We start from the raw sequence: 12,255 nt of genomic DNA, 5'->3' as shown, positions 1-12,255 counted from the left end.
CAACTTACAAATAGTATAAACTTTTATTTTACAGATTTAGAGAAATAATGAAATGGAGATCATAATTATATTGGTCTATGGATACAACACATTAAGTCATCACAGTGATGTATTATTTTCATATATGAAGTTATAGCCTAACTTGCAATTTGTTTCCCTTATTCTAAAGAATAAATCTTCCTTTATGTCTACCCTACAACTTTGACAGTGAGTTTCAGGCCAAAGCAATATTTTCCTTTAAAACTTGGTAGAACATTAGAATTGCCATTTGCTGATCCTTTACATGTGCTTCCCAGGTGGCTAAGTGGTAAGGAATCCCACCTGCAAATACCAGAGACTCAGATTTAATCCCCGGGTCAGGAAGATCCCCTGGAGTAGGAAATGGCAACCCACTCCTGTATTCTTGCCAGAATACTCCCAAGGCCAGAGGAGCCTGGCGGACTACAGTTCATGGGGTCCCAAAGAGTCAGACATGACTGAGCATGCACACGTACAATGTGCTAGACATGATAAATACAACAATATTGGAAGCTACCAATTCTTATTCTCATTTTCAGATGAGCAATTGAAATCAAGTGTAGTTAGGTAACTTCCCCAAGCTGGAAAATTAGAAAATTTTACTTTGAATTCAAATCTATCTGACATTTTAGATCCATATGCATTTTTAAAATGAGCTTTTTGGGTTAGCAGATGCTTTTGAATATTTCTTAACAATGAAATAGCCTGGTATTTAACATGGTAGCATCTTAATGTGTTAGCATGAGTTAGGTTTCAATTATAACAGGGTGTCTGTTGTTTTAGGAGATGAAATTTTATCTCATTATATTTCCCCTAATTTATTTGCTTCCAGTTATAGTTTATTCTTAAGAAAGTGGCTCAGGGTCCTATTGTTTCATATGCTGGCTCATTATTCAAGTAATTTAAGTCCATATGGTCTATTTTTAATTTTAATGAAAAGTGCAGACTGTATATGGTAGGGGGATTTCTGAGTCTCAGATTATGATAAATCGCTGAACACTACCTAACCATATCTTCTCTGGGATGGTCCATTCAGGATAAGCAAGGATACTAGCTTCTTATGCCTGTGTGTAATCATCAACCCCAGTTGTGGTTGTTATTGTTAGGGATGATATATAATATTTCCCTGGGATTGGGCTTCCAGACTGTTTTTCGAAGCTTTTAAGGTCATTAATGATACTATTATTACAGTTGACAAAGCTGGAAACAATCATATTCCTATCCAAATGTACTGGATAAGTAACTAGAGATTATAGAGGTCCTGCTAGGATATTTTGGTCCCCTTGGTCCATGATAGGATTGTATGGACTTCTGGATGGCTCAGGAGCAGATTTTGCTGCTATGTTGGATGAGTTTAGTGCCAACTGCCCTGTGATAAATTTTTAACTTGGAATAAGGTAAAGTATGAGACTTGTGAGTGAGGATGCATAAAAATTTAGTATCCTCCTAAATTCTTGGTAATTCTGAGTGCCTGGTGATTGACTCAAGCTTAATTACATGGGAAAAAGCTATTCCATTAGTATATCTTTTACAAATCATCTTCACTGCTGCCTGCTTACAGGAGGCAGTGTGGTGAAGTGAAAAGAATACAGCATTTATAGGATTATGCTAATTTCAGATAGAGCCTAGGCTGAGGAGTTTGGAGGGCATTTGGTTTTGGACCAGTCACCTGATCACTCCAAGACAATTATCTCAAATCACAAATTTATCACAATTATAAATACATTAATAGGGCTGTTATGAGGGTCTAATAAAAAAATCAAAGGTACTCTATAAATTGAAATGAATTTTTCAAAGTCTAGCTGCCTCAGAGCCTTTTGGGAAAGGGATTAGGAGTATAAATCCAATAGAAAATATTGGCTCCCATAAGTATGGGTATCATAATTAGTTTCTATATTTTTATACAGATGATATTGATAGAGTCAAGGTTAATTATGGGGAAATCTTACAATAATTTGCGATAGTGACATAGAAGGTAACTTCATTGGATACAGATTAATCAAAATCTACAAACACACATTTTTATTTTCAGCATATTTAACAATAATTAAAGGTTATAGAAACAGGGAATAACACACACACACATAAGTCCCTCTTCCCTTTGCAACTTTGAGGAGAAATTCTGGCATACATCTTGAGAAAATCTTATGGGTTAATATGATGGGGTAGAAAAAACAATATTAAAATTTGTGTCTGTTTAGCACTGCAGTACATGAAAGCTGCTGGATTTATTATCAAAAGGTTTTGTGTGTGTGGTTGGAGTTTTCTGACAGAACATGGGAAACGCGACCTATATGTTTGTTTTGGAGGACTCGGTCAATAGAGGTATGCAGGGCTGCTGAAAAGACACTGTCCCCGGCAGCGGAAACTGTTGTCTAGCCAAAAGATGTTTACTTCTTATTGGGTGAGTCCTACATATTGCTGTGTCAAAGTGAGGATTCTAAGAAATCTGAAGTCCCAGAATTTGCCACTATTGTCAGGTCCTGAAAGCTGTATGCTTTCCTAATAGGAAATTCAAATTGGAGCCAATATCCAAATCTCTCAGAGAAATGGAAATATTTATCAACATAGAAGCTTCCAAGGAGGCTCAACAGTAAAAGAATCTGCCTGCCAATGCAGGAGACACAGAAGATGCCGCTTTGATCCCTGGGTCAGGAAGATCTCCTGGAGGAGGAATTGGCAACCTGCTTCAGAATTCCTGCCAGGTGAATCCCATGGACTGAGCGGCCTGGCAGGCAGCAGTCCAGTGGATCACAAAGAGTTGGACGTGACTGAGCCTGCATGCATGCACATGAACATAGAAACATTTAGATCTGACCTTTAAGAAATTTCAACAGGATGTAATATGAAGAGATGAATCTTTGCAGCAACCTCCATGACCTCTGATTTCTTAAAGTTACCCATTTACTCTAAAATATTAAGCTACTAAGGCAGATGTGCTGATTAACTGAGGCTGATTAGTGAGCAAGCTGCTTTGCATGCAGGCGAGCTCACACGGCATGCTATAAGATAAAGAGCCCAAGGGGTGGATTCATCTTTGCCCTGCAGACTTGAATAACAAATGTGCCAACTTAAAAATAAGTTCTGTTATGAAATAGAAAATTATGTAAGACCTTATTAGTGTTATTTTGTGGAAGAATGAACAAGCTTATTTTTATTTAATTACTTATTTCTTTATGTTTTTTATTGGAGTATAATTGCTTTATAATGTGTTAGTTTTAGGTGTGCAACAAAGTGAATCAGTTATACATATACATATATTCACTTTCTTTTTAGATTTCTTTCCATTACAGAGTATTGAGTAGAGTTCCCTATGCTAGATTAATTATTAAAATGACAAAACTGATTATAGTTCTTATAAGTAATACTTTAATGTTGCTAATGAAATTTAAAATATTTATAGATCATTTAAAATTATTTTCTTGAAGAATGCAGGGCAATAGAGCCAATTAGTAGTGATAGTACTAACAAGTGACACATACTGAACTCAAACTATGTACCAGACTCAGTGCTTTATTGGCTTTATCTGTAATTGTAATATTTGCTAAGGCTTTAAGAAATCAGGTCATTTGCCTATGATGGCTAATTGAGTAAGTGTTGGTCAAATTCCAGAGGCCAGGCCCTTCATGACTCGACTGCATTAGCTCCTTCACATCACATGCTTTCTGCTTGGGTTTATAAGTAAAGTGATGTGTGGTGGTGGGGGTTTAGTCACTAAGGTGTGTCTGACTCTTGTGACCTCATAGACTGTAGCCTGCCAGGCTCCTCTGTGCATGGGATTCTCCAGGTTAGAATACTGGAATGGGTTGCCATTTCCTTCTCCAGGGTATCTTCCCCACCCAGGGATTGAACCTGGGTCTCCTGCATTGCAGGCAAACTCTTTACCAACTGAGCCACTGGGGAACCCTAGCTTAGGCTACTGCGCTTTGTAATGCTTAATTCCATGTATTCTCCCATGCTTCTCCCTTCCTTAGGAAACTGTTTTCCTTATAGATTCCACTCATCCACAAACTGAATATCATGGAAGGTTCTGATCAAGTCCCATAGTTCTTTACCAGCCTACACTGATGTTTTGCCTATCTCAGTTCTGAGTACCAGATGAACATGCCCTCATGCTTCTAAGTCCTCAGTTAAATAACTTTATTGTATTTTACTTTAAAAGAGAAAAAATTCTGCAACTTCAGGGACATTATCTTCATTTGTGTATCTTTGTAACAGTCCTTGTACACCCTCAGACATATCATAAGGTAAAATGAAGACTGATTGGTTGGTACTTTTTTTTTTGGTTAACAAATTATGCTCATTTGACTGTTTCTTCTAAAAGTTGATTCCTATATAGCTTTTCCCTTGCCCAGGGTGATTCAGGCATAAGTCCTGTGTGACCTCCCAAGATCTCTTTCAACACAAAGATTGCAATATCATGAAAAGCTTAGGTATTTTGTATTAAGAAATGTCTTTTAAATGGATGCAATTTAAATGTTTCATTGTTTCTTTCCTATTTTTGCTTGCTAAATGTACTGTTAGTATTTATTTGTGTATTGGAATGACCTCTGTGTTCCATACAGTTTTTTTCCATGCAAACAGTTTATAGTATTTTGTTTATAAACTGCCATTCCCCAGGAAGACGTGGAGGATTTTAAATGAAGAGCTTTTATAGAGATCATCTTTATGAAAAAAATTATTTCTCCCTTTTTTATTATATTCTCTAGGCTCGATCTGTATTAAACATCTGCAGTTGTTCTTGTCTTGATATATGTTAGTGCTGTAACTTTTCAGGACATCCTCATCTGCTGAGCTGAAAAGTCCTCAATTACTTATGATGCATTTCTGGTTAAGCAGATAAACCATACTCAGACTCGTCTTGTGGTTGATGAAGCAGCTCCTTTTTTCTTTCCTGGGCATCCTTTTGCAAACCATCATGTGCTCACTTACTTGAAGCTTCCTATGAATCATGCAGTGTTCTAGGATCTGGGGCTACAAAAATTCAAACATAAAAAAGTCTTTGCCCTTACAGAACTGACCTTTTAGGGGAGGCAGACAATTAATGACAAAAATATAATACATTTCTCTTTAGTGTAATTCTGAAATCAAAGCTTCTGGAGATCAGAAAATTCCTTATAACTCATCCCCTGACCTAAATTAGTGAAAGAATGTTTATAATTTTTATTCATCACAATTAGAGTGGATATTCATAGATTTTATTATAGGAGTATTAATTTGCTTGATTTGATATGGATGTTATAATAGAAGAGTATATGCACTATATTGCTTTTCTAAAGTTAAAAAGCATAGGATTTCTCAAGATGTTTAGTTCTAAGTATTTCAGATAAGTGAGTGTGATCTGTATAATGTGGGTAGTGATAAATCTTATGAATAAAATGAAGTAGCAGAAAGGGTTAGAAAGTGCCAGAAAGATTCTTCCTTTATTAAAGTTTAGTTCATTGAATCCTTGTTGTTTTCACACATCTCTGGTATCTTTAGGATTTATTTTTGTTAGGCACTTCTGGTCTTCAGTGAGAGCTTTGGCCTGTTGCATGTCAGTGTATCTTACTCAGGAGCTGAATCCTGATACAGACTTTTTAAAAAATAAGTCACAGATATAGAAAGGTTAAATATCCTCAAATTCAGCCACTTGGCTGTAGCAACTATCTACACACACACATATCTAAGTGCTGATTTTAGAACACTATACCTAGGAATGTCTTAATTCATAATATTATTTATTTTTCTCATTAGAATTTAGCATCACTGAGTTACTCTAATGACAAAATACAGGGATGATAGAATGTGTCTAATTTCTCTCTTATTCCTGGAATATTATTTCTCTCAGTCCCTCAGCAGGAGTCATGTAACTTGTGACATGTGTTCTAAGGCTAAGTCTGTATTTTTTTCCTTCTCATGATTGAATAACATCTCCTTGCATTTTTTATTACTTTACACTTATAAAGTATTTTTATTAATATTTATACTAAAGATGGTTTTAGTCTACAATAAATCCCCTGTTAACATTTAAATTGGAGTATGTATGGAATATAAACTTCTTGACATTGGCCAATTTAAATTTCCTGAGCTTTTTTTTTAAAAAAGAATCTTTAATTGAGAATGATAAATAAACTTCCCATCAGTATCATTCTTTTGTTACTAACATTATCCTTATTTTTAAATTATTTCTACTTCTCTGGATTGTTTTGAATATCAAATCCACTAATGCATATCAGAATCTTTTGCAAATGCTAATTTCCATTCAAAGTTATTTATGATTCTTGTGATTAGTAGAATAAATATGTGACTTCTAGAAATATCTAAAAAAAAAATAAAATGATGGTGATTATATAAAAAAATATCCATTTATCAATTCTCAGAAAGAATGGCTTATAACAGGTTACATATTTGTAAATATGTAAAGCTTAAAAGTAGGAAAAATACCAGATTTGGTGTTAGGAGATGAAGGTTATTAGTTCAGTAAACTTATTGAAATTAGCATGACGTAAAATACAAAAAAACCCAACAAAATTTATGAGGCATTTTGTATATACTTGTACTTCTTCTTTAATGAGGAATGGAACATGATTGTAACCAAAAATCAGAAGAAAAAAAAAAATCAGAAGGACACTAAAGTTTCTACTCACTCTTACCTGGGCAATCAGTTTAATAGTAAATTTTCCAAGAAGCATATATCAAAGTATTTATATAAAAAATCAAAGATTAAAGAAAGTGTCCCCAAAACATATGGTATAGTTTCTTTCTGTGTGTTACTTGCTCAGTCATGTCTGACTCATCGTGACCCCCACAGACTGTAGCTCGCCAGGCTCCTCTGTCCATGGGATTTTCCAGGCAAGAATGTTGGAGTGGGTTGCCATTTCCTTCTCCAGGGGATCTTCCCAACCCAGGGATCCAACCTGGGTCTCCCGCGTTGCAGGCAGATTCTTTACCATCTGAGCCACCAGGGAAGCTGCAATATATTTGTCTTACTAGACAAAGTAAACTTAAAAGTCAGGTTCACTATCAATTGATTTTTCATCTAGTTTTTACATATATGTTGACAGGTTGGTGATAAAATATTTAAAATTGGTTTTAACAACTTGATTTGAGTTGTGTTAATAATAAAACATCCCTTTCTTGCCTCTAGCAAACCTAGAAGCAAAATTACTTTGAACACCCAGATGGAATATTTTTAACATTCATTGAGAACAAGACTAAAAATTGACATGCTGTAGTTGCCTACCTATCAAGCTTGTATAAGTATATTCATAATTCATATGAAATTGCTTATGTGTTAAAATGGTAATTTTTATTGCAATAATATAAATATAGCTTTCACAGAATAGTGAGGTAGTATGATGTAGAAGAAAGAAGTATAGACTAGAAAACAGGACACTGGCTTCTGGTTCTGTGTTACTAATTATGTGGAGTAAGTTTGTATAAGTAAGAATAACCTCTTACCCTCACCAGACTTTTGCTTCTTTATTGGCTAAATGACAAGTTTGGAGTAGACAACTTTTAAAGTTCCTTTTAGTCCAAAATGTTTTAATTTTATAAGCTATGTACCCAGATGTTCATAAAAATAATTTTTTTCTGTGATTCAACTTAAATTTTATAAAGTGCCTCTTCTGCCTGATGCCAGTCAATGTAATTTTGGTTATGCTTGTTTTTGTTGTTTAGTGGCTAAGTTGTGTCTGTTTTATGACCTCATGGATTATAGCCCGCCAGTGTCCTCTGTCCATGGGATTTCCCAAGCAAGAATACTAGAGTGGGTTGCCATTTCTTTCTCCAGGGGATCTTCCAGACCCAGGCATCAAATCTGCATCTCCTGCACTAACAGGCGAATTCTTTACCACTGAGCCACCTAGAAAGCCTTGGTTATGCTTACTAGATTTTATCTAGTGACATTTAAACACAAGTTAATGATTATCTCCTTTTTTGCATTCATTGTAGCTTTAGTGGCATCTAAATTGCTACATTGTTGGGTGGGGTTACCAGACTACCTGTTTGTGTCAGTGGCATCTGATGAAGTGCATACAATCTCCTGCAGGTGTCAACAGCCTTTCATACTGCCCCCAGCTACTGTTTCTGAATTGGGTACTTTATAGTCCAGGTCACTTTTTTTGTACATAGTTACCCTCATTACAGTCAAAGGTGTTTCCAGATAATCTCTTTCTCTCCCCTGTCCCCCTGCCCTGCCTTGGTGTGTCTCTCTCAGTTAACATCTGCAACTTTCTTGGAGGCGTAAAAAATAGAAGCTTCTCTATTTGGCTTCTCTCATGAAGCCACATCTAGAAACATGTGTATGTTTCCTGGACCAGCCTCAATTTATATATACCTCATTTTAATGTCTTTCATCATGGAGACCCATTAAAAACTCCTGTACCTGGTTTTGGGAAGCAGGGTAAAGTCTTTCAGATCCTCCAACTTTCAGATCCTCAAACCTGTCTAGCATTTGTATTGCACTCCTGGCCAGAGCGGGCTTCCCTGGTGGTCCAGCTGGTAAAGAATCTGCCTACAATGCAGATTCTGGGTTCAATCCCTGGGTTGGAAAGATCCTCTGGAGACGGCAACGGCTACCCACTCCAGTATTCTGGCCTGGAGAATTCCATGGACTGTATAAGCTCATCAGCTGATGGCAAATTGCATTGATATAAACTCCATTCCTACTTCAAACTTTCACGATACCTGGCCAGAGCACAGCTAGAGGGGTGGGAAGGATGACTCTGCTCAGAAAGTCTGTCATGGTCTAATCTTCTTGCTCCCTCTTCAGGTATTCTTTTACTTCTTCTCTCCTTGAAGGATGTCTGTCTAACTTTGGAATGGGAGGAGGGTGACTGGAAGAAGACTGCATGTTTTACAATATCTATTATTAAGCCAGAACCTTGGGTCCACAATGTGAAAATGTTTGTAACTCAAAAGTCTTTTTTCTCAAATGTGTTACCTGCTCATCAAAATTCTACCTTAAAACAGTACTGAGCATTGACTTGTATATTACTTGGTATAATTTTTCATTAAAGACATTTCACTGAGGGCAGATGCAAGGTGAAGGGTTTTTACTTCTTGCTGCTAACTCATTGGGAAAAAAATATATAAGTAGATAAAATTTAATATCCAGTGCACCAGCTAAAGTGAAAATAATTGAAATAATCAAATTTGGTTGGCTTTGCATATTGTAAAAAAGGTATTGATACATATTTTCACATACCAGTTCAAACTAGAAAATGTTATCACTTCAAATAATTTTTTTAACATTTTATACTTTTGTCTTAATTTTTATAGTAAGGTATGTGTTTTGATAAACTATGTTATTAGGCTAACTTAATAGACAAGAGTAATAGAGACAGAGGTTGATTTTTTAAGGTGTATCAGTATTGCAAAATTCTGAGGTTACTTGGGCATTCTCAATAAATATTGTCTTTTATTTTTTGTGTTGGTGGATGGCAGAAACCAACACAACTATAGAGCAATTATTCTCCAACTAAAAATAAATTTTAAAATATTGTCTTTTATTTTTGTAGAAATCAAGGGCATGCCACAAACTATTAGAATATATATTTTAGTACATAAATCTAAGAAACAGGTGATATTAAGAATATATTTAAAAAACTCCCGTGATTCTATAATAAGCAGAACAACCTAATTTATAGAAAATGAGTCAAGACTTGAATATCAACACTTCATAACAGAAGAAAGGTCAGTAAGCACAGAAAAAGTACTCAGCATCATTAGTCATCAGAGAAATTAAAATTTTAAGTGTTGTTGTTCAGTCGCTAAGTTGTGTCGAGTCACAAAGAGTCGGACACAATTTAGCGACTGAACAACAACACTTATAATCTTAATTTCTCTGATGACTAATGATGCTGAGTACTTTATGACCCCAGGGCTTCCCTGATAGCTCAGTTGGTAAAGAATCTGCCTGCAATGCAGGAGACCCGGGTTCAATTCCTGGGTCGGGAAGACCCGCTGGAGAAGGGATAGGCTACCCACTCCAGTATTCTTGGGCTTCCCTTGTGGCTCAGCTGGTAAAGAATCTGCCTGCAATGGGGGAGACCTGTGTTCGATCCCTGGCTTGGGAAGATCCCCTGGAGAAGGGCAAGGCTACCCACTCCAGTATTCTGGCCTGGAGAATTCCATGGACTGTATAGTCCATGGTATCACAGAGAGTCAGACATGATTGAACAACTTTCACTTTCACTTCACTTTGTGACCCCATGGACTGCAGCATGCCAGACTTCCCTGTCCTTCATTATGTCCTGGAGTTTGCTCATAATTTATGTCCATTGAGTCAGTGATGCCATCTAACTATCTCATCTTCTGCTGCCCTCTTCTTTTGTCTTCAGTCTCCCAGCATCAAGGTCTTTTCCAGTCTATTCTGAGCATTCACTGAAAGGACTGATGCTGAAGCTGAAGCTCCAGCACTTTGGCCACCTGATGTGAAGAGCTAACTCATTGGAAAAAAAATATATAAGTAGATACAATTTAATATCCAGTGCACCAGCTAAAATGAAAATAATTGAAATAATCAAATTTGGTAAGGCTGAGGAGCAGCTGGAGTTTTCATTGTTGCTCTTGGGAATGGAAAATGAGAAAACAGCTAAGAGGAAAATTTTTGGCATTTCTTTTAAAGTGAGCTTCCCTGGTGTCTCAGATGGTAAAGAATCTGCCTGCAGTGTGGGAGACCCAGGTTTGATCCCTGAGTCAAGGAGATCTTCTGGAGAAGGAAATGGCAGCCCACTCCAGTATTCTTGCCTAGAGAATTCCATGGAGAGGGGGGAAAAACATATAGTTATTATTTAGCAGCTCTACTCTTTAATATTTAGCCGAGAAAATAAAAACATACATCACACCCCCCCCCCCCAACTGTACAGAAATATTCATTGCGGCCTCATTTACAATAGCCCAAGGACAGGAGTGCTTGGCGTGCTGCAATCCATGGGGTCACGAAGAGTTGGACATGACTGAACAAACAAAAACAATGACAACAAATAACATAACTTTTCATCAACTTGAGAATGACTGAGCAAACTATGATGTATTGATATAATAGGATACTATCCATCCATGAGAACGAACATGTTGACATGTATAAGAACAGTGATAAACTTCAAAAATATCACGTTGAACAACAAAGGCAAATGCAAAAGTTTATTAATTGTAAGTCAATTTATGTGAAATTTAAGCACAGGCAAAACTAATCTATGATGAGAGAAAATGCTATGGGGTAAAGTAATATTGAAAAGGAACACAAAGAAAATTTCTGATTGATTGGAATTTTCTATATCTTGATTGTGGTAGTTTTCAAACATTTTATATGTAGATATATTGTTGTTGTTTGGTCACTAAGTCCTGTTCAACTCTTATGACCCCATGTACAGGTAGTTCACCAGGCTCCTTTGTCATGGGATTTCCCAGGCAAGAATACTGGAGTGGATTGCCATTTCCTTCTCCAGGGGATCTTCCCAACCCAGGGATCAAACCCACATCTCCTGCATTGCAGGGGAATTCTCTACTGCTGTGCCACCTGGGAAGCCCTATGTGTATTACATACACAGACACATACATATGATTTTGGTTGAATAAGATTCATCAAATTGTGATGAAATGTGCACAAAATATGAAATAGGAATTTTAAGTTAAAAATAGGGTAGAATTACAATGATAGTCTGATGATTTATCTTACTATATATAGGATAATTCATTAGTGAGTTAATGTTCTCTGAATCTCAGACAAATGTGGTGAAAAATATGTGTTCATTAATACTTTGTACAAGTTAAAACAGGCTTTCAAAATCTGTCATCATTAAATGTAGATAAACCCCTAATAAATTGAAAGTAATGAAATGTTAAATTTCAGACTTCCAATTTTAAAAAATCACAAGAGAGTCTGTATGGTGAACTATTACCATGTTGGAAAAGGGCGGCCGTGGTAGGGGTCATAGATGGTGATTTATTAAAGCCCTTACTTTGCATTAGAAGATCTGTCCTTGAGTCAGATGTTCATAAAAGTAAGACAGCTTGATTTTTCTGATAAATCTAGGAACCTGGCTGCTGCTAATTTCCTGTTCAGTTTTTCACATTAAGTGACAGAAACTGTAATTCTAAAAATACAGAGCTGAGTAAGCTGCGTGAATTCAAATAATGGAAATGATACTTGTTTGGAAATTTATGTTGATAACAAAATATATGTGGATAAAATTAAATATTTGAACACCTGTTAAGATAAGATACAGAAGAATAGAAACTAGCACAGAA

General features: G+C 36.2%; 1 non-coding gene across 1 annotated transcript; it reads right to left on the bottom strand.

Annotated features, from left to right (window-relative positions):
• Positions 1-3,849: 3,849 nt before the first annotated feature.
• Positions 3,850-3,921, bottom strand: TRNAC-GCA. Its single transcript has one exon. It is a non-coding gene; the product is annotated as a tRNA-Cys (tRNA).
• Between the last annotated feature and the right edge of the window lie 8,334 nt (positions 3,922-12,255).

This window comes from Cervus canadensis, chromosome 8, assembly GCF_019320065.1.
Source record: "Cervus canadensis isolate Bull #8, Minnesota chromosome 8, ASM1932006v1, whole genome shotgun sequence".
Lineage (NCBI taxonomy): Eukaryota > Metazoa > Chordata > Mammalia > Artiodactyla > Cervidae > Cervus > Cervus canadensis.
Note: the sequence above shows the minus strand (reverse complement) of the source record. Positions and strands in the feature narration are given on the sequence as shown.